Consider the following 22,575-nt stretch of genomic DNA (forward strand, 5'->3'; position numbering starts at 1 on the left):
CCGCCCAAATCCACCTGATCCTGGGGCACTTCTCTGGGATTTCTTTCCCCACCGAACTTGCTCCAGAGCCCTTGACATTCCACCCGCAGACCCATCAGGGCACAGGCTTGATTTCTGAGCCTCAGAACCGAGGAGCTGGGGCCAAGATAGAGAGACAGTGAGTGCACGTCTTGGGACCAATAATAATAATAATAATGATGACGATGGTATTTGTTAAGCACTTCCTATGTGGCAAGCACTGTTCTAAGTGGTCTGGTAGATAAAAGCTTATCAAGTTGGACGCAGTCCCTGTGACCCACATGGGGCTCACAGTCTTAACCCCCATTTCCAGATGAGTTAACTGAGGTCCAGAGAATAATAATAATAATGGTACTTGTTTAGTCCTTACTATGTGCCAAGTATTGTTTAAGCTCTGGGGAAGATACAAGTCAGTCAGTCATGTTGGATGCAGTCCCTGTCCATATAGGGCTCACACTCTTAATCCCCATTTTACAGATGAGGTAACTGAGGCCCAGAGAAGTGAAGTGACTTGTCCGAGGTGACACAGCCAACAAGTGGCGGAGCCAGTATTAGAACCCATGACTTTCTGACTTCCAGGCCTGGGCTCTAGCCACTAAATTTCTCACAATCTAGACAAGATGGGGAACAGACTGGGTGAACTCTGGACTGCCTAAACTGGACTGTCTAAAACCAGACAGATGTAAACATCCTGGCCAGAGGGAGAAAGTCCCTGCTGCAGTCAGCAGGCATCAACAATCTTAAACATGCTACTATTGACCCATAATCTTAGTTCTTGAGTGCTTACTGTGTGCAGAGCACTGTACTATACACTTGGGAGAATACAATATAGCAGTGAACAGAATCAATCCCTGCCCACAAAATGCCTCTCCTAAGAAAACAGGGTCCACACTCCCAGCCCCAAAACTTCAGCCCCATTCCACCCTTCTCTAACTTCCCCATCCTCCACCAGTCTGTTAATTAATTGTACTTATTGAACTCTTACTGTGCGCAGAACACCATACTGAATGCTTGGAAGAGTACAATATGTAAGAGTTGGTAGAAACGTTCCCTGTCCACAGCGAGCTTACAGTCTCTAGGAGGGGTCAGACAGTAAGTAGACGAATTACAGATTTGTACAAAAGTGTTGTGGGGCCAAGGAAAGGATGAAGAAAAGGAAGCAAATCCAAGCGGAAGGGTGACACAGGAGTGGGAGGAGAGGAAATGAGAGCTTGGTGAGGGAAGGCCTCTTGGCGGAGATGTGCCTTCAATAAGGCTTTGAGGGTGGGGAGAGTCTGCCCACTGTTGGATATGAAGAGGGAGAGTGTTCCAGGCCAAGGGCAGGATGCGGGCAAGAGGTCGGCGATGAGATAGGTGAGATCGAGGGGCAGTGAGTAGGTTGGCGTGAGAGCAGTGAAGTGCGTGGGCTGGGTTGTAGTGGGAGAGCAGTGAGATGAGGTAGGAGGGGACAAGGTGATACAATCCTTTCCCAACAAACCTTGCCTCCAAACATATGAGGGAAGGGAAGTGGGGATGGGGTCAGGGCAACGCATACTCTTCTCCTTCTACAACACGGCCCGCACGCTTCACTCCTCTAGTGCTTCCATCTCGCCCGTCTGGCCGTCAACCCCTAACCCGCCTCCTGCCTCTGGCCTAGAACCACCTCCCTCCTCAAGAGTGACAGACAATTACTCTCCCCTCCCCAAAGGCTTATTGAAAGCACATCTCCTCCAAGAGGCCTTCCCTGACTAAGTCTGACTTTTCTTCATCTCCACTCCCTCCTGCATCACCCTGACCTGCTCCCTTCGCCCTTCGCCGGCTCCCAGCCCCACAGCACTTACGAATGTATCTGTCATTTTATTTATTTGTACTGATGTCCGTCTCCCCTGCTCTAGATTGTAAGTCCATTGTGCGCAGGGAGTGTGACTGCTTATTGCTGTATTGTACTCTCCAAACACTTAGTACAGTGCTCTGTACATGGTGACAATAAACATGACCGTGACAGGATTAGGTCATGGGGGATCCTACTTCTGACACCTTCTTCCCTCTAGAATGTAAGCTCTTTGAGGGGAGGGAATGTCTGTTGACTGTAATAGTGTACTCTCCCAAGCGTTTAGTACAGTGCTTTGCACACAGTAGGTGCTCAAATGTGAATGAACTGAATGAATCGAGGATGGGGTGAGAAAGTGATTAAAACAAGGCAGGCGGGTGAGGTTGGGCACGGAGAGTAGCCAGAGTGGTTTCCTAGCCAATTTTTGACGGCATTGGGGAATTCCTCACCAGGAATGATAGGGACACCAGAAGTCTGCACCTGGCATCTACGGTTTGTTTTTTTTTTTGGTTTGTTGGTTTTATGATATTTCTAAGTGCCAGGCACTGAGGTAGATACAAGCCAATCAGGTTGGGCACAGTCCCTGTCCCATATGGGGATCACAGTCCTCATCTCCATTTACAGAAGAAGAAACCGAGGCACGGAGAAGTTCAGTGACTCACCTAAGGTCACACAGCAGAAAAGTGGCGGAGCTACAACAGGCCAAGTTATAGAGACCAGGAATTCCCCCACCGACACCCTCCCAGCTCCCACTTCGGAGCCCTTTACTGTGGCAGATGAAGTCGAGCAGGGCATTCATCAGTCACAACTGGGTCACCTGGAGCCAACGTGAAAAGGCTCGTTCTGATTAAGAAAGGGAAACTTAAAATACAGCACGCATGTAGAGAACAGATATAAAACCCTACCTGATGGGCCGAAGAAACCAAAGGTCGGCCCCCTTGCTCGTTAAAAATGACACAAAGTGAAAATGAACCTCAATGAAACAGTCTGGGGCTCCTTCCCCGAGTTCCCGGCCCTATCCCTTTGCTCTGTCCGCTTGTGGAACGGTAACAGAGGAAGGAAGAGGTGGTTTCTCCTGGGATAAGAAGGCGACAAGGAACCGTGCCCAAGTTGAGGAGTTCCAACCACATCTAGCCGGTGATGAGTAGGGAGCGTGAGGTTTGTGGAACATGAGACCTTCACAGACACACTTCCAGGCAAGGTGTTATTTGATCTTCTGCTCATTTCACATGGACAGTGAGGGTTCGCCTGTACCCTAGAAACCAGGGAGGTCAGAACGGGAAGAAGGGGGAGAAAGGAGCCACAACAATGCCCTTCTCTTCGAACTCTGAAACGCATCGGTGACTTGACCTAAGTAACTCTACCTAAAATGCCATCTGGGCTGTGGGCCCATCAGATTTCAAGCTCCATCCAACACGGCACATTACTGCACTGAATGAATGTAACCTAGCCATTGTCATTAAAAACAAGAATAAAAATGACTTTGCTGCCTTATTGCACGGAGGTGAATTGAGTAATCAGTTCATGGGATTGATTTGATTTCTGGCTATCGGGAAAGGGGGCATTACCATTTCCTATCTACCCAGGGGGCTGCCTAGCGATGACTGCAACAGGTGGGCTTGAGAAGTAGCGTGGCCTAGTGGAAAGAGCCTGGGCGTCGGAAGGATCTGGCTTCTAATCCCAGCTCTGCCGCATGTGTGCTGTGTGACCTTGGACAAATTATTTCACTCCTCTGGGCCTTAGTTACCTCATCTGTAAAATGGGGATTAAGACCGTGAGCCCTATACGGAATAGGGACGGTGTCCGACCTAATTACCTTGTATCTATCTCAGTGCTTGGCACCTAGTAAACATGTAACAAATGTTATTATTATCAGATTCCTCCTGCTGCAGAATAGTCATTGTGTTTCTAGCTCCACTCGAGGAGCCAAGAAATGCGTCTTGGGTTTAGGCTGAGCTCCATTTGCCTGGCAGACCTTAGGTTGGGCTTTTTCACTCAAGGGGCAGCTGGCAACTGCAGGTGCCAATGCCATTCTAATAATGATGATAATAATAGTAGTAATAATGGTGCTATTTGTAAAGCAATTTCTATGTGCCAGGAACTGTACTAAACCTTGGGGTTGATACAACTAAATCCGGTTGGATACAGTCTCCGTCCCACATGGGGTTTAGTCTTCATCCCTATTTTATAGTTGAGGTAATTGAGGCACAGAGGAAGTGAAGTGACTTGCCCAACTTCACAGCAGAGAAGTGGCGGATTAGAACCCAGGTCCTAATAATTCCCAGGCCCGGACTCTATGCCGAGGGTTATGCCGCCTCCCTCTACTTCCCAGCCTGGACCCCCAGGGCCCAGCTCACGCTGGTCTGTATTCTGGGTTCCGGTCAGGCTGGCAAAGAGCTGAGAATGCCTAAATTGCTGCGTACAAAGGGGGAGATTTGAATTCCTGGAGGTTTGTCAAACCAGGGAAGGAAGGGAAAGACCCCAGCAGAAAGCTCTGCCTTCACCAAACAAGTTCTGCCTCCCTCTGTCTTACCTACCACAATTCCTGGTGGAAAATTCTGTCAGGAACCAAGTGGAGAGGCAATTTGAGTATGTTAAAGCTGCAAGCACCTTGAGAACAGTGAACATGCTTGCCAGCTCTGTTTCATGGAACTAGTTTGCCCTCTGGACTGTAAGCTCTTTGTGGGCAGGGATCGTGTCTAACAACAAATGATGGTATTTTTGAAGCGCTTACTTAATAAGTTTGTGTCAAGCATTGTTCTAAGCACGGGGGTAGATGCAAGCTAGTCAGGTTGGGCACAGACCCTGTCCTACATGACGCTTACAGTCTTAATCCCCATTTTACAGATGGGGGAACTGAGGGACAAAGAAGTGAATTGTCTAAGGTCACATGACAGATAAGTGGTGGAGGAGGGATAAGAACCCAGGTCCTTCTGACTTGCAGGACCGTGCTCTATCCACTAGGACATGCTGCTTATATCATACTCTTCCAAGTGCTTAGTACAGTACTCTACACACAGTAAGCGCTCAGTAAATGATTGATTGCTCCTCTGTCTTGGTATAGTGTTCTATGCAATATAAGCTCTCAATCATTACCACCGTTGGGTTGATTGACTGATGGATGGGATGTGACCTTTATTACGGTTTCAGGCACAGACAAGTTCAAGACAAGTTGAGAACTACCAATAAACAAGAAATAAAATTACTTTTTCAAAAAAAGGAACCCTGCCTAACATTAGTCCGCTCAGTAAAGAGACATTTCAAAGAGTGCCACCCTTCTCCCCCATCACTGCGAGAGAAGAAGCAGGATTGTGTCCCGATAATGGTCAAACTAGTCTAGGCCATGCTGCTCATCCATATGAGAAGGGAGATAGGCCAAGAACCGTTCGATCTAACCTACAACGCCATGCTCGTGGACGCCACAGGAGATCCTCCAACTGGAGTCAGGATATGCTTCCAAGCTCCTGGAAAATTCCTTCAGCTCTAAAGGCTGAAAGCATCAATAAATGTCCACTTCTTGTAAGCTCCTAGAGGGCAGGGATCATGTCTATCAACTCTATCGTACTGTGCTCAACGCAGTGCTCGGCACAGAGTAGGTGCTCACTCAAGACCACTGATTTAAGTGACTGGCAGTGGTTCGGGACCTCATATGCAGCTGACTGCTCTAGGTAAATAAAGGATTATGAATTGCTTTCCGGACTCAGCACAGGGTTTTGGTCTGCTAACGTCAGCCAACGGTATATTTTGAGCGCTTACTGTGTACAATACAAGAATTGGTAGACACAATCCCTTCCCACAACGAGATTACAGTCTAGACAGGGAGACAGACATTAACCAATAATTTATGGATCTTATAAATGCTGCGGCGCTGGGGGTGGGGTGAATATCAAATGCCCAAAGGTCACAGATCCGGGAGCACAGACAATGCGAAGGCAGAGAGTGAGGGAAAAGAGGGTTTAATTGGGGAAGTCATCTGGGAGGAGATGTGACCTTAAAAATGCTTTTGAGATGGGGAGAATGGTGGGCTGGTGTAAACCGAGGGAGAGGGAGTTGCCAGAGGGAAGATATGGGAAACGGGTCAATGATGAGATAGACGAAATCAGGGTACGGTAAGATGTCTGAAGGGGAAAAAAAAAGCAACCCTGTGCCAGACTCTTCCTGGCAAACCCTATAAACAAGCACAGATCCTCATTGGCAACGCAGACCTGAAAACAGCCAGTGAATTCCACTAGCTGGGAAGTTTGCAGGCCAACAATGCTAGCCAGAAAAGAAAGGGATAGATGGAAAACAAAATCACGGAGCCTTCGGAAGACTGCCAGTCGGAGCGTGACAATAGGGCATCAAGCTCTATACTTGGTTCGAGTTCTTTCCCACTAAAATCTTTCAGCCAGTGAAGCCAGGGGAAAAAATTATGTTAATCGAGCAAATGGATCAATTAAACAGTGGTACTTACAGAGCACTGTCCTAAGAGCTTGGGACAATGCAGTAGAACTCATAAGCACGATGTCCACTTTCAAGCAAGGGAGACAGTAGTAGACATTTCAATCAATCAACAGCAGTGAGAGCTTACTGTGTGCAAAGCACTCTATCAAGCACTTAGAAGAGTACAATATCACAGAGTTAGGTACGTTCTCCGACCACGGTAAGCTTACAATCTAGAGCTACGGTCTAGCTTACAATCTATTAAGTTATCTCGGATAGAAAGAATTGAGTATAAATATGTATGTGTAATTACTAGCGGGGAGTTATGAATACCTGAGCGCTGACGAGATAATGGAGGGAAAGAGAGTAATCAGGGAAGGTCTCTTGAAGGACGTGAGATTTAGGAAGGGCCTCCGAGATGGGGAGAGCATTGGTCTGCTGATGTAAAGAGGGAGGGATATTTTATGATATCTGTAACGTGCTTACTATGCTCCAGGCAGTGCTCGAGGCACTGGGATAGATAGAAGCTACTGAGGCCGGACACAGCCCCTGTCCCACATGGTGTCCACAGTCTTCTTTTACAGATGAGGTGACTGAGGCTCAGAGATGTGAAATGACTTGCCCAAGGACACACAGCAGAAAACTAGGAGAGCCGGGGTGAGAATCCAGGTTCTTCTTACTCCCAGGCCCACGCTCTATCTACTAGGCCACGTTGCTTCTCAATTCCAAGAAGAATGGAAGTCATAATAGACTAATCACTAATAGATTAATAATCTTGTTTCTAACAGTGTCAAGAACAAAGCATAGTGAAGGAGAAACTGAGCCATTAGCCACCCTTCACAGGGAAGATTCAAAAGGGGCTGACTTCCTTCACTTTCTCCTCTCCAAATACGACTGGTGGCCAATTAGAAAGGACCAACGAAAGAAACTGTAGGAGATGGGAAGTCACGGGATGAGCTACGTTCCCGGGAGGCAGCACGACCTGCTGCAAAGAGCATGTAACTGGGAGTGAGGAGACCCGGGTTTGAGCCCCAGCTCTGCCACCTCCCTGCTGTGTGACCTTTGCCAAGCCACCTAACCTCTCTGTATCTCAGAGTCCTCATCGTTTAAATGGGAAGCAAAAGATCAACATCCTTCTTAGCCAATGTGCTCAGCGTGGGACAGAACCTCTTTCTGATCTGATTATCTTAGAGCAATCCCACAGTTTAGCACGGTGCTTGGTGGACAGAGGAAGCGCTTAATACCTTCATAATTATATTGTCCTAAGTACTTACTAAATCCTTCAATATAGACAGACATTAAGTCATCTATAATATATAAACTAAAGATATGCATATAAGGACTGCGGGGTTGGGGGTGGGGTGAATACCAAAATCCCAAAGGTCACAGAACCAAGCGCAAAGGCAATGCAGAAGGAAGAGGGAGCCGGGGGAAAGAGGCCTTAATTGGAGAAGTCCTCTTGGAGGAAATGTGACCTTAATAACGCTCTGAAGGCAGGGAGAGCGGCGGTCGGTAATACATGGAGTGGAAGGGAGTTCCAGGCTAGGGGGAGGACGTGGGACGTGGTACTATTGGACAAGCACTGTACTAACCGTTGGGGTAGATACAAGATAATCAAGTCCCACATGGGGCTCACAGTCTAAGTAGGAGACAGACCAGAGATTGGACCCCCAATTTGCAGATGAGGAAACTGAGGCGCAAAAAAGTTAAGTGACTTGCCCAAGGTCACAGAGCAGGTTAGGAGTGGAGCTGGGTTTAGAACCCACTCGACTCCCAGCCCTGTGCTCTTCCCACTAGGTCATGCTGCTTCCCCTTAACTTAATGAGCCACACCCAGCGCTTAGTAATGTTGGCATTTGTTAAGCGCTTACTATGTGCAGAGCACAGTTCTAAGCATTGGGGTAGATCACAGGGTAATCAGGTTGTCCCACGTGAGGCTCAAAGTTAATCCCCATTTTACAGATGAGGTAACTGAGGCCCAGAGAAGTTAAGGGACTTGCCCACAGTCACACAGCTGACAAGTGGCAGAGCCGGGAGTCGAACCCATGACCGAGTGCTTAGTCTCTTGAGCACTCCTCAGCCTCAGCTGTCTGACTGGACATTTGCCTCGTCCCTGAAACTGGAGCTCTAGGAAGGCTGCTTCGCTCCAGAAGACCAACCTCGGTAAGAGAACCCTGAAAAGAGAAGCGGCATGGCCTAGTGGAAAGTGTACAGGCATGGGTGACCGAAGACCTCAATTCTAACCCTGTTCTGGTGCTTGTCAGCTGTGTAACCTTGGGCAAGTCATACTACCCTGTGCCTCAGTTTCCTCATCTGCAAAGTGGGGATTCAATACTTGCTCTCCTTCCCTTAGGCTATGAGTGACTACCTAAACTGATTATTCATTCATTTGATAGCATTTATTGAGCGCTTACTAGGTGCAGAGCACTGTACTAAGCGCTTGGAGTGAACCAATTGGTAACAGATAGAGACAGTCCCTGCCCTTTGACGGGCTTACAGCGTCATCGGGGGAGACAGACAGACAAAAACAATAGCAATAAATAGAATCAAGGGGGTGAACATCTCATTAAAGCAATAGGATAATAATGTTGGTATTTGTTAAGCGCTTACTATGTGCAGAGCACTGTTCTAAGCGCTGGGGTAGATAGAGGGTAATCAGGTTGTCCCATGTGAGGCGCACAGTCTTAATCCCCATTTTACAGCTGAGGGAACTGAGGCCCAGAAGTGAAGTGACTTGCCCACAGTCACCCAGCTGACAAGTGGCAGAGCCCGGATTCGAACCCATGACCTCTGACTCCCAAGCCCGTGCTCTTTCCACTGAGCCACGATTACCAATCACTGAGTAGAGTGCTCTGCACACACTAAGTGCTCGATAAACACCTTTGATGATGATGATCTTGTTTCTCCCCTAGAACTCAGTACTGTGCTTGGCACATAATAAATGTTAAACAAATACCATAGTTATGAGCAAATATTTTCTCTAAAGTAAAAAAGACTCTCCTCAGCTGCCCAGAACTCTCCAAAACTCTGTGCCTTTAAAGCTTCAACAGAGGAAATGATTAAGGAAACATTCATACTTAAATACACCATAAAAGGCATCTGTCAGAAAACAAGCTGCTTTTTGCAACAAGAAAAGTAAATTAGTCACATAATTTTTTTTTAAAAAAAAAAAGAACACACTCACAACCAAAACCCACCCAGCACTCAAGTCTACTTTTAGCTCTGCTAATAAAGGAATCCCAGTGTCAAAAAAAAAACCCCTCCAGAACGTGAAGTCTTGAGATTCTCGTGCTGACTGGCTCCATTTCTGAACAATATTGTGGTTGAATGCTCTGCAGGGAAAAGATGTCCCTTTCCAAATGGTGACAGGGTTCTCAGTGTCTTTGTATATAGCATTAAAAGATGATGATGATGATGGTTTTGTTAAGTGCTTACTATGTGTCAAGCACTGTTCCGAGCACTGGGGTAGATACAAGCTCATCAGGTTGGACACCTTCCCTGTCCCACATGAGGCTCCCGATCTCAACTCCTCTGTGCTTCAGTTACCTCATCTGTAAAATGGGGATGGAGACTGTGATCCCCACCACGTGGCACAACCTCATTATCTTGTAATTACCTCACTGCTGGGAACAGTGCTTGGCACATACTAAGAGCGTAAATACCATAATTATCATTAGTATTATCGTTACTACTACTGAGCGCTTGGGAGAGTGTAGTTCAACAGAGTTAAATGGTATTTGTTCAGAGGCGATGGGGATGTTATTTGTTAAGTGCTTACTCTGAGTCAAGCACCGTTCAAAGCCGGGGTGGATACGAGCAAATCGGGTTGGAGGGAGTCCCTGTACCGCATGGGCTCACAGTCTCAATCTCCATTTTACAGATGAGGAAACCGAGGCCCAGAGAAGTCACATGACTTGCCCAAGGTCACACAGCAGACAAGTGGCAGAGCCGGGATTAGAACCCATGACCTTCCGACTCCAAGGCATGTGCTCTATCCACTGTGCCACACTTGCCGAGTTCACTCGTATTTACTGAGTGCTTACTGTGCACAGAGCCTGTACTAACCTCCTGGGAGACTACAGAATAACAGAGTTCAGTGGTATTTATTGAGTGCTTACCGAGCCCTGTACTAAACAGTTGGGAGAGTATGATGCAACAGGCATTTCTTACTGTATCCAAATTCCATTCGAGTGTCCCTAGTTCTAATTTTGTGGAATTTCATGAACAATTCCCCATCCCTATCTAGTCCTTTCACGACAGTTACAGTGGGCTGCCTTTAGCTTTTTCCCCTCTCTGATCTCCATCTCTAACGGTTTCATTGGATCCTTTCAGAGAAACTGCTTTGAACCACTGTCCACTTTAGCTGCACTGCTTTGTGTTTTTTTTATAGTCACAGAAAAGCAGCGTGCCCTGGGGCAAGATCACCGGCTTGGGAGTCAGAAGACGTGGGTTCTAATCCCAGCTCTGCCACTTATCTGCTGTGTGACCATGGGCGAGTCGCTTCACTTTGCTGTGCCTCAGTTACCTCATCTGTAAAATGAGAACCAAGACTGTGAGCCCCATGTGGGACAACCTGATTACCTTGTATCTACCCTAACCGGTGCTTGACACGCTAGTAAGCGCTTAATAAATATCATTATTAGTATTATTATAGTTTCCGGGTACCTTTTAAGATGGAACTATAAGAAGTATCCCAGGTCTAGAAATATCGTGGCTTAATGTTCAGTGGTAAAACACTTCTGCTTTGTTTTCAATTACAAATTTGGTATAAGCCATTCAATCCATCAGTAGCATTTATCGAGCACTTACTGTTTGGAGAACGTGTGCTAAGCAAGTGGTCAAGCATAATCATACAAAAGAGTTTATCCCTGACATCAAGGATTTTATACAAGGGTTCAAATAGTTAAGGTTAAGTGGGAGGAGCAAGAAGAACGCAGTTAAACCTGGATTACCAAGATTAAGATGGATAAGAGGTTGAATCTGTGAATACAAAAAATAATAATTGTGGTATTGGTTGAGTGTTTACTATGTGTCAAGCACTGTACTAAGTGCTGGAATTAATACAGCATGTTAGACTGTAAGTTCATTGTGGGCAAAGAATGGGACTGTTCTTAGAGAAACAGCGTGGCTCAGTGGAAAGAGCCCGGGCTTGGGAGTCCGAGGTCATGGGTTCGAATCCCGGCTCCGCCGCTTGTCAGCTGTGTGACTGTGGGCAAGTCACTTCACTTCTCCGGGCCTCAGTTCCCTCATTTGTAAAATGGGGATTGAGACTGTGAGCCCCAGGTGGGACAACCTGATCACCTTATATCTCCCAGTGCTTAGTACAGTGCCTTGCACATAGTAAGCACTTAACAAATACCACCGTTATTATTAAATTGTACTCTCCCAAGCACTTAGCAGTGCTCTGCATAAGTGCTCAGTAAATACAACTGAATGACTAAATACAAGAACATCAGGTCCCATGGTGGCTCATGATCTAAGCTGAAGGAAGAACAGGTACTCAATTCCCATTTTGCATACGAGGGAGCCGAGGCAGGAAGAAGTGACTTGCCCAAGGTCATATTGCAGGTAAGAGGAGGAATCGGCATTAGAACCCCTCTGACCCCCAGATCCCTGCTCTTTCCACTCTGCCATACCGCTTCAGATGAAGTGATATAAGCGGTAAGAATGGCTGTATGTACATAAATGCTAAAGTATGTTGGCATGATGGGTTTCAACCAAAGAAGGCTTCTTGGAGGAGGTGAGATTCCAGTAAGTGGCAGCTTTCAAGTCACCCTATCGGAAGTGGAAAAGAACTGGGGAAATCATTTCTCATTTAACAGGAAATCACTTTTCCCACTCATCTCTAACACTTGTAGAAATTCTCCTGAAATGCATGTCATGCTCTGATGGTCCTTCTCTTGTTCTTTCCTTCTCTGAGATTTAAGGATTCTTAAATCTGGACCAAAGAGATCACATTTGAGATTTGTGGATGAAACAAGAGCTGAATTGTACATCAACTGAAGCTGCTTGATTAACTCGGAGCACAGAACACTTGGATGATTTGGAATCAGTTGATCACTGGTATTGAATGGTGACTCTGGAGAGAAGGCTACTTTAAGCATCTGAGGGCGCACAAGAAAGTAGACAGGAGGAACTTACAGTCTTAATGGGAGTAGCTGACTTGGCAATACAGAAGCAGCTTGGCCTAATGGACAGAATTCGTTCAACTGTATTTACTGAGTGTTTTCTATGTGCAGAGCACTGTCCTAAGCGCTTGGAGTGTACAATTTGGCAACAGAGAGAGACAATCCCTGCCCAAAAATGGACTCACAGTCTAAAAGGGGGAGATAGACAACAAAACAAAACAAGTTGTCTCAGGCCTGGAAGTCAAAAGGACCTGGGGTCTTGTCCCGGCTCTGCCACCTGCCTGCTGTGTGACCTTGGGCAAGTCACCCATACTTCTCTGTACATCAGTTTCCTCATCTGTAAAATGGGGATTAGCCTGTCAGGCCCCTGTGTAACAGGGACAGGGTCCAACCCAATTTTCTGGTGTCCATCCCAGTGATTAGTTCAGTTCCTGGCACTTAGTAAGCACTAAACTAATATCACAGTTATTATTATTTGTTACTATTATCTGGGCTTGCAAGGGTCCTGCAAGAGGAGTGAAAACCCCAAAACGAGTTAGCATCTCGAGGTTTCTATGAGACAAAGCAGAGTCTGAATCAGATGCCCCGAAGCTACATTCATTCATTCAATCATATTTGAGTGCTTACTGTGTGCAGAGCACTTTACGAAGCTCTTGGGAAAGTGTATGACAGACTCCCTGCCCTCAACAAGCTTACAGTCTAGAGGAGGGGAGACAGACATCAAAAGACATCCTGAAAGTTTGGGGAAAAAAAGCTCCAATGGCTGGTGTCCACTCACCTGCGGAACTGAGGAAGGGGAATGGGGAGGGGTCATCTGATGGCCATCTTGAGAGCCCTCGATACCACAGCCTTGACTATTGTTTGGGGGGCATGACAGTGGCAAAAATCATAATAATAATGGTATTAGTTAAGTGCTTACTATCTTCCAAGCACTATAACAACAACAATGATGGTACTTGTTAAGCACTTACTATGTGCAAAGCACTGTTCTAAGCACTGGGGTAGATACAGGCTAATCAGGTTGTCCCAGGTGGGGCTCACAGTTTTAATCCCCCTTTTACAGATGAGGTAACTGAAGCACAGGGAAGTTAAGTGACTTGCCCAAAGTGACACAGCTGTTAAGTGGCGGAACCAGGATTACAATCCATGACCTCTGACTCCCAAGTCCTTGCTCTTTCCACTAAACCACACTGCTCGGGTGGATATAAGTAAATCAGGTTGGGCATGGTCCCTGTCCTACGTGGGGCTCACAGTCTCAAATCCCATTTTACAGATGAGGTAACTGAGGCCCAGAGAAGTGACCTGCCCAAGGTCACACAGTCAACCATTGGTAGAGTTGGGATTAGAACCCATGACATTCTGACTCCCAGGCCCTTACTCTATCCACTAGGCCACACTGCCTCTGAACAGATCACTGTGGACAAGGAACACACTAATCAACTCTTTTCTACTGTGTTCTCCCCAGTGCTTACTACGGTGTTCTGCACACAGTAAACATTCAATTATTATGACTAATTACCATAGGTCTTCTCAGCCACACTTAAATATGAATTTACCAATAGTATCATTATCACCAAATAGAAAGGTCTTTAAAGATGTACAATATTACTTGAGTGCAAGAATGACAATAGATAGAGCATGGGTCTGGTAGTCAGAGGACCTGGGTTCTACCACTGGCTCTGTCATCTGTCTGCTGTGTGACCCTGGGCAAGTCACTCAAGTTCTCTGCCTCAGCTACCTCTCATCTGTAAAATGGGGATTCAGACTCTAAGTCCCATGTGGGACAGGGACTGTGTCCAACCTGATCACCTTATATCTACCTCAGCACTTCAAACAGTGCCTGGCACACACAAAGCACTAAACAAACATAAACTGGGAAATAACGTCTCTTAAAATCAGTACTTACTCCCAAATTCTTCCCATCAGCAAATGCTTGCATGATAAGCAGAATGTTACAATGCCCTTAACAGGCCGGTAATAAAGTAAAGGACTCCATCATGCCTTTGATCAAATTACAACTGGATACATCTAGAGGCCAAAGAAATGCATAAAATCCAGATCGCAACCCAGCCTGAAGAAGGGTGGATTTAAGGTGGGAGAGATAGCCATTCATTTGGCTGTCTGAAGATGACAAGGAATTCTGTTTCAGTGATATCTTTAATTAACACTCACTCCTGTACCGATATGTGAAGTATTTTTCTGCGGTCACTAAAAGCAGAGGGGGAGTGGTTATTTAAGTCTGAGCCATTACCGGTCTTTCAGACAGTAGTCTGATTACAATTCCATAAACTAGCTCTTGCCCTTTGATTCGTGTCCACCCGTGACTTTCTAAAATTTGCCACGGCAAAATCACTACAGAGTTGTAAACAGATATGTAATCCCTCCCTCATATGGCCAAAAGGGAATTAAAAGCAACCACCCCTCACTCGGATTCCATCATATCGCACACATCATTCCTCATGTGCTGGGAAGACAATAACATAGCATGGAGAAGCGACAACTGAACTCCGATAAGACGATCCATACTTGTTTCTGAGTAATAATAATTATAATCCGTCGTATTCATTGAGCACTTAACTATGTGCAGGACACATACTAAGTACTTGGGAGAGTACAACACAATAATATAAAGACATTCTTTGCCCACAGTGAGTTTACAGTCTAGGGGATAACTATATTGTTTATTAAATGCTTACTAGGTGCTAAACACTGGGGTTTAGTTAACTAGGTAATCAGACTAATCTGTCAAAGTAGGCGGGAGAATAGGTACTCAATCTCCATTTTACACAAGAGGAAACTGAGGTCCAGAGAACTTAAGTGCCTAGGGTCACCCTAGCAAGTATCTAGGATTACATCAGAACTGGCAAAGCTAGCAGTGCAGCCTAGTGGATACACAAAGGACCTGGGAGTCAGAAGAACCTAGGTTCTAATGCCTGATCCACCACTTGTCTGCCATATCACTCAAACAAGTCATTTCGCTTCTCTGTGCCTCAGTTACCTCATCTGTAAAATGGGGATTAAGACTGTGAGCCTCATGTAGGACAGTGCCTGTATCGAACCCAGACCTTCATGCCCTACAGTGCCTGGCATATATTAAGCAATTAATACCACAAAAATCAAATTTTAAAAAGTCAGGATTAAAACTCAGGTCCTCAAATCCTAGCTCTGGGTTCTTTCCACTAGGCCAGAACTCATTAATGTCAACCATATTTAATGAAGCAGCAACATGGCATAGTGGATAGAGCACAGGGCTGGGAGTCAGAAGGTCATGGGTTCTAAACCTGGCTCACTGATTGGTCCAGTGCTTAGAACACTGTCTGGCCCCTAGTAAGCGCTTAAATACCATAAAAAGGCAAGCAATTGAAGGAATTCTGTGGTATCGTACTCTCTAAAGTGCTTAGTACAGTGCTCTGCACATAGTAAGCACTCAATAAATACGCACTGATGGACTGAATATAAATGAGGGAGAACAGCTGTACCCCTGCTTTGCTAGGACAACTACACAACAATTTTTATAAATGGCTCTGAAAGGGGAGATTAAGACGAGGTGCTTCGGGGAAGCCAGGACTGGAAACCTATGCATTCAGAGGAGCACTCAGTAGTAAAAAAGTCGATCATATTTACTGAGCACTTACTATGTGCAGAGCACTGAACTAAGCGTTCGAGACAGTCCAGTATAAAAATATAACAGACATTCTGGTAATATAGTAGTAGTGATAATAATTGTATTCATTACACGCTTACTGTGAGCACGGCACTGTATTCAGCCCTGGAAGGGAATTCACTGGTGGGAATTTGACATACCCCCTGCCTGGAAGGGCTGGGCGGGCAAGAAGAGAGAAAAGGGAGTGAATAAAAATGAATTAAGTGGGAAGCACAGTGTGGCCTAAGATAAAGAGCCCTGGGCTTGAGAGTCAGAGGACCGGTGTTCTAAACTCTGCCCTGCCAATTGCCTGCTGTATGGCCTTAGACAAGATGTCATTTAACTTCTCTGTGCCTCCGTTTCCTCAATTCTAAATTGGGAATTTAATACCAATTCTCCCTCCTGCTTAGTCTTTGAGCCCTGTGTGGGACAGGGACTGCATCCAACCTAATGAGCTTGTAGCTATCCCTGCACTTGATATATAGTAGGCGCTTAACAAATACTATTATTATCATTGAATAAACTATCAATTCCCTTTCTCACAAGGACTAAGTCTAAACAGATCCAGTTAGCCCTTGAAGTAAAGGTTACACTCAAGGTTTAAGAAGAGTAAATGGGGCAGCGGCAAACACTCTTACATGACGCTATCACTTCTACCCCGCTGCCAGCTTCATACAACAGTCACTGGAATATCCGGCCGTCCGGACATTCCGTGAGCCTGGAAAATCTCCGGAGTGTGCAAAGTTTCTAATAAACGTTATTGCACCTGAATGGATTTGCAAGTGCTTTGCTCCACTAGCCAGGCTAGTTCCTTCGAAGGAAACAGCATCCAGATTGTGAGAGCTCACACACACACACTTTGCTTCCCATAGCCAGAGACCAAAGTTTGGGCTATTAAAGCCTCGGTAACAGAAATGAACTTTTTATTTCGCATTTACTATTAATCCGTGAACCTTTGGAATCTGTTTGAAATATAAAGAGGAACGTGTTCCGTCCCTCTGAGGATCTGATCTACAAAATTACCTCTTGGTGGTGAGATCTGGTGAAGGTTTAGGTGTTAACCTTTCTGGAAATCACTGGCTAAGCTCTTCCAACAGCCCAACTGAAATACGGCGAGGTATTCAAAGTGTTTAAAATTCCAATTGGATGCTGTCATGGTCAGCTTCACCATCTTTGGAAAGCAGCAAGGCTTAGTGGAAAGAGCACAGGGCTTGGAGTGGGAAGACTTGAGTTCTAATCCACTGTGTAACCTTGGGCAAGTCAATTTACTTCCCTGTGCCCGTTTCCTCAACTCTAAATGGGGATTCAATACCTGTTCTGCCTCCTACTTAGATTGTGAGTCCCATGAAGTTGCTTTTACCCCAGTGGTTAGATCGGTCTTGCTAAGTGTGTACCAAATACCATATTTCTAAATTTGATATGAAAAGATTTCACAGGGCTTCTAAATATTTAAGAACATGCTTTGCAAACTCTCAGACTGACAATTACTTCTAAGCAATGGTTTTAATTACTATTAAAATAACTGAATAAAGACTCAATTCAAAGCAGGCATATTATCACCTCTACTGCAGGGCATTCATTCATTCGTATTTATTGAGTACCTAAGGCATGCAGAGCACTTTGCTAAGGGCTTGGGCTATAACAATACTTGTTAGTTTTGTTGTCTGCCTCCCCCTTTTAGACTGTGAGCCCATTGTTTGGGCAGGGATTGTCTCTGTTGCTGAATTGTACCTTCCAAGTGCTTACTCCAGTGCTCTGCACACAATAAGCGCTCGATAAATACAATTGAATGAACAAAAAAGAGACACAGTCCCTGTCCACAGAGAGTTTAAATTCTAATCAAAGGTGAGAAAGAGCAAAGATAAAAAGGGAATTTCTTATGAAACTGGTAAAATTCCCCATAATCCAACAGTAAAGTCAACATTCTCACCCATCCTTGGGTTACCTCGGTTTGCTTTACTTTTTAAAGGTTACGGATACTGGCTCATAGTATACTTTAGAGCATGTCATCTCTTTTCTATTGTATTCTCCCAAGTGCTTAGTACAGTGCTCGGCAAACAGTGTGCTCCATAAATACCAGTAATTGATTATTTGATGGGATAACCATAGAAACATTAGAAATCTTTTTGTACATTGCACATGCTCTGCATTATCATACTAAAGCCTATAATCTTGCCGTGCCTGGTTCCCTGCGGACTTGGCCAATTCACTTAACCCCAGGGACCTGACTTTACAAAATTCTAACACAGAAGCACATACCTACGTCAAAGGGGTGGGGTGATAGAGACGGCTGATAAGCCATTTGAAGGTGAACTTCGCAAAGTTATTGTAAAAAAATTGACTAGGCTAAGCCACAGTGGCCCGAGGTTCTTTCACTGCCGGTCTCGGGGACTAGATAGCAAGCATTCAGATCTGATTACAATTTAGAACTCTTCGGAAAATCTTCCCAGAGAAGAATTTGAGCAAAACTCACCCCTGCAGGAAACCTCGAATTCCAGACGTTCCAACACAAGGACTTAAGTGAGTCCGCAGAAAGAACTGCTGTCTGTTTCCTCTCGACTTCCCCCAGCCCACACGATAATAGCGCTCTAGAAAGGGAAACTTGTTTCATGTGCAATTCTTCGGTGTTCACCGGGCAGCGGAGTGTTTAGGCCTGGCCTGACCCCTGACCACCACTGTTGAAATGGGGAAGGGCAGAGACGGAGAACGGTAAATGGCTCACCTGGCCCCAAGGGCTGATAAGAGAGATCAACCTTCAGTTAATCAATATCTGTAATTTATTTCTATTAAATATTTGTGTCCCCCTCTAAACTCGTTGTTGGCAGGGAACGTGTCTGCTTGTTCATGATTCGTATGCATGAACAGTCTTTTTTATCGTACTTAAGCGCTTACAAATGTTTAGTACAGTGCCCTGCACACAGTAAGCGCTAAATAAATACGATTGAATGAATGAAAACTTCACTGAAGAGGAACTTGGCCGCAAGATAAGTAATAATAATCATGTTGGTATTTGTTAAGCGCTTACCATGTGCAGAGCACTTTTCTAAATGCTGGGGTAGATACGGGGTAATCAGGTTGTCCCACGTGAGGCTCACAGTCTTTATCCCCATTTTACAGATGAGGGAACTGAGGCCCAGAGAAGTGAAGTGACTTGCCCACAGTCACACAGCGGACAAGTGGCAGACAAGTAGACCAACTCAGTGTGTGCATAGAATCTGCAGTACCCTGAGCCCAGGACAACCATTCAGCCTTGGTCCATCTCTTGAATCAATCATACTTACTGAGCACTTCCTGTGTGCAGAGCGCTGTACTAAGTGCTTGAGTGAGTACAAAATAACTCAGTTGGTGGACCCATTCCCCGCCCGCATTAAGTTTACCACCCCAGTGCTTATTACAGTGCACGGCAAGGAGTAAACACTTAAATACCACCATCATTATCTCCTCCTGCATTAACATCTGCAAGCTTTAGGAAAGGACCCCAGACCCTATCAGGGAGGATTTCCCCGGATCTCCAAGCCTCAGTGGATAACCAAAGACAGAAATGTGAAATGCCACCAAAGCTGGCATTGTCAATAGGCAGAAGTGGTATCCTAGGAGAGACATATATGTCTTCCTTTCAAGAACTCTCCCCTCTCTTCTCACATGTTAACCTTGAGCTCCAAAAAACTCACAGGAGAGTAGAAATTGGTCTACTTTTTACTAAGGAGGGGGAGGGAGAAATACCCCCCCACACCACACACATACCTCCTGGTGACCCTGGAGATTGGCATCTGCAAACCCAAAATGGAAACAACTTCCCTGCTATGAAAAGGGACACAGGGGCTCTGGAGAACCAGAATGCCAGAGCTGGAGGCCTATAGTGGATTTGATCCCTCTCTTGAGCCAACCCGGATCCTCTTTCTCCCTAGCCAGCCTCCCTTAACAAAGAGGATGGGTATCCCAATTTTCGCTTCACTTTCCTCAGTTCCCTCTCTCTCACTGGCTTAAGGGAAGCGGGATGGATTTCCCGGAGACAATCAAGCTCAGGATGAGTGTTCCCTTATTCAACTTTGAAAATGATTCGTATGCTTGAACAGTCTTTTTTATGGTACTTAAGCGCTTACAATATGCCAGGCACCGAACTAAAAGCTAGGGTACACACGAGCTACTCTGGATACAGTCCATGTCCCACATGGAACTCACAGTCTTAACCCCATTTTACAGATGAGGGAACTGAGGTACAGAGAAGTCAAGTGGCTTGCCCAACAACACACAGACAAGTGGTGGAGCAGGGATTAGAATCCAGATCCTCTGACTCCCAGACCCTTGATCTTTCCCCTAGGTCACGCTGATTCTTGAGTGGGGGTTACCAGAGACTCATATTTTACTTCATTATCTTGGTTTCTAGGGTTTCTCTAAACAAATCCTCCAAAAGGGTCAATACGTCCCCCTTTCTGTTTTACAAATGCGGTCACCTCAGGTCAAGTACCTTTCAAGGGCCAAGACATCCCTGAATTAAATTGACTGACAATGATTTCACTGTGGCTGCAAAGGGAGTTTGCAATCCCCCAAAGACTGTTTGGCATTTCCTGAAAGAACAAAGCAAAACTAGAGGAGCCTTTTGCTATTAAGTTCACATCTAAGTTGTGCAAAAACAGTCTCAACACTCTTCATTATGGCTTGCACCCCCTTCACTCCACAGAAAAGTCTCTCTTTAAGAGCCAGTGACCTCCTTTTTGCCAGATCCAATGGCCTCTACTCTATCCTAATCCTCCTTGAGCTCTCCGACTGCCTTCAACACTGTCGACCAGCCCTCTCTCCTGGAAACATTACCAAACCTATCTTTCTGGCTGATCTTTCTCAGTCTTTTTTGCTGGCTCTTCTGCTGCCCCACCACGCTCTTTGAGAGACCCTCAGAGCTCCGTTCTGGGCCCCCTTCTATTCTCTATTTCCTTGGAGAGCTCATCTGCTCCCTCAGCTTCGCTACCCTCTCTACATGGATGATTACCAAATCTACATCTCCAGCCCAGACCTCTCTCCTCCTCTTCCATCTCACATTTTTCTTGCCTTTAGGATACCTATTCTTGGATATCTCACTGACACCTCAAACCTAACGTGTCCAAAACACAACTCTTCATCCTCCCACCAAAACCTTGTCTTCCCCGTGACTTTTCCATCATTGTAGAAATATCACCAACCTATTTATCCCTCAAACCTGTAACCTTAGCATTATACTCGATTTCGTCTACCCCCACTCCCTACGCCTTGGCCCTTATTTTCCATCGGGCCTGGAAATCCCTCGCCCTTCATATCTGACAGACCATTACTCTCCCCACCTTCAAAAGCCTTCTAAAATCACATCTCTTTCCATTACACTTATTTAGTGCTTATTGTGTGCAGAGCACTGTGCTAAGTGCTTGAGACAGTATCATATATCAGAGTTGATGGGGACATTTCCTACCCTCAAGGAGCACACACTCTAGAGGGTCTCCAAGGGTCCTTCCCATACTCACCTTTTCATTTCCCGTTTGCCTTCCAATCTGAATCAATTATTCTATGTACACACTAAGCAATTTGATACTCACCCAGCCCCACAGTACTTATGTAGCTATTTTTATACTCTACAATTCCCTAAAGTACTTTAATGTCTGTTTCCCTCTGTAGAGTATAAATCCCATGTAGGCCAGGATAATGTTTACCCAACTGTACTGTATTTAGCTTTCCCAAGTGCGTAGTAGAGCACCTGCACACAAAGTGTTAAATATCACTGATTAATTTTTTTTTTAAAAAAGGGCTCAATTCTTTACCTCTCTAAAGTCACTTCTGATGAGTTCTGAAAGCATGAGTTAATCCATTACAGAGTTTTCAGTGATAGTGAAAGTTGAATTTGCATTATACTGTCACTATCTTGCACAAAATATCATGAGCCAAAAAAAACCTACACTAAAGCAATCTTAAAATTACTGGTTTAAGAATGCAACTCTAGACTGAAAGCTCACTGCGGGCAGGAACTGTGTCTACCGACTCCCCCAAATGCTAAGTACAGTGTTCTGAACACAATAAGCATTCAAATATTATTGACCGAACTGTCAAAAGGAGTGACAAAGTTTGTCTTCTCATCCTAATTATACCCTCACTGTTTAACTCTGAGTCGCATGGAGTTCAGAGTCTGTGTCAACCTGATTATCTTCTATCTACCCCAGTGCTTAGTACATAATTACTAATAAGAGCTGGCTTGGATGCCTCCTGGCCTGTCTAAAATAGCACTCACCAGTGACCAGAGCAAAATTAGCAACTAAAAAAAATTCACCTCCATCAGGGCCTAGCACATTCTTGGAAGATGATACGCAACAAAAATGACATCAGTGTTTCTTCTTCTGGCTTCCTTCTGGCCCATCTTCCCTCCCCACTGCTCCTCCCAATCTCCCTTCTCCACATCCTCCTTCTCCTGCTCTGTTCCGAGGTCAGGAACGAGACAGCAAGGAACCCTATGCTTTGCATGAAGAAATCAGAGGACTGAGAGGGGCAAGAAGCCCAAGCCAATAAATGATTGCCCTCTTTAGTGCCAGCTTACTC

At 45.4% G+C, this 22,575-nt stretch overlaps 1 protein-coding gene across 4 annotated transcripts in view; it reads right to left on the reverse strand.

Moving 5' to 3' along the window:
* PDE10A (phosphodiesterase 10A) overlaps positions 1-22,575 on the reverse strand; it is a 543,800-nt gene that overhangs the window by 244,973 nt on the left and 276,252 nt on the right. The gene's annotated exons all lie outside the window — the stretch shown is intronic.

The sequence above is a fragment of the Ornithorhynchus anatinus genome, chromosome 21 (assembly GCF_004115215.2).
Source record: "Ornithorhynchus anatinus isolate Pmale09 chromosome 21, mOrnAna1.pri.v4, whole genome shotgun sequence".
Lineage (NCBI taxonomy): Eukaryota > Metazoa > Chordata > Mammalia > Monotremata > Ornithorhynchidae > Ornithorhynchus > Ornithorhynchus anatinus.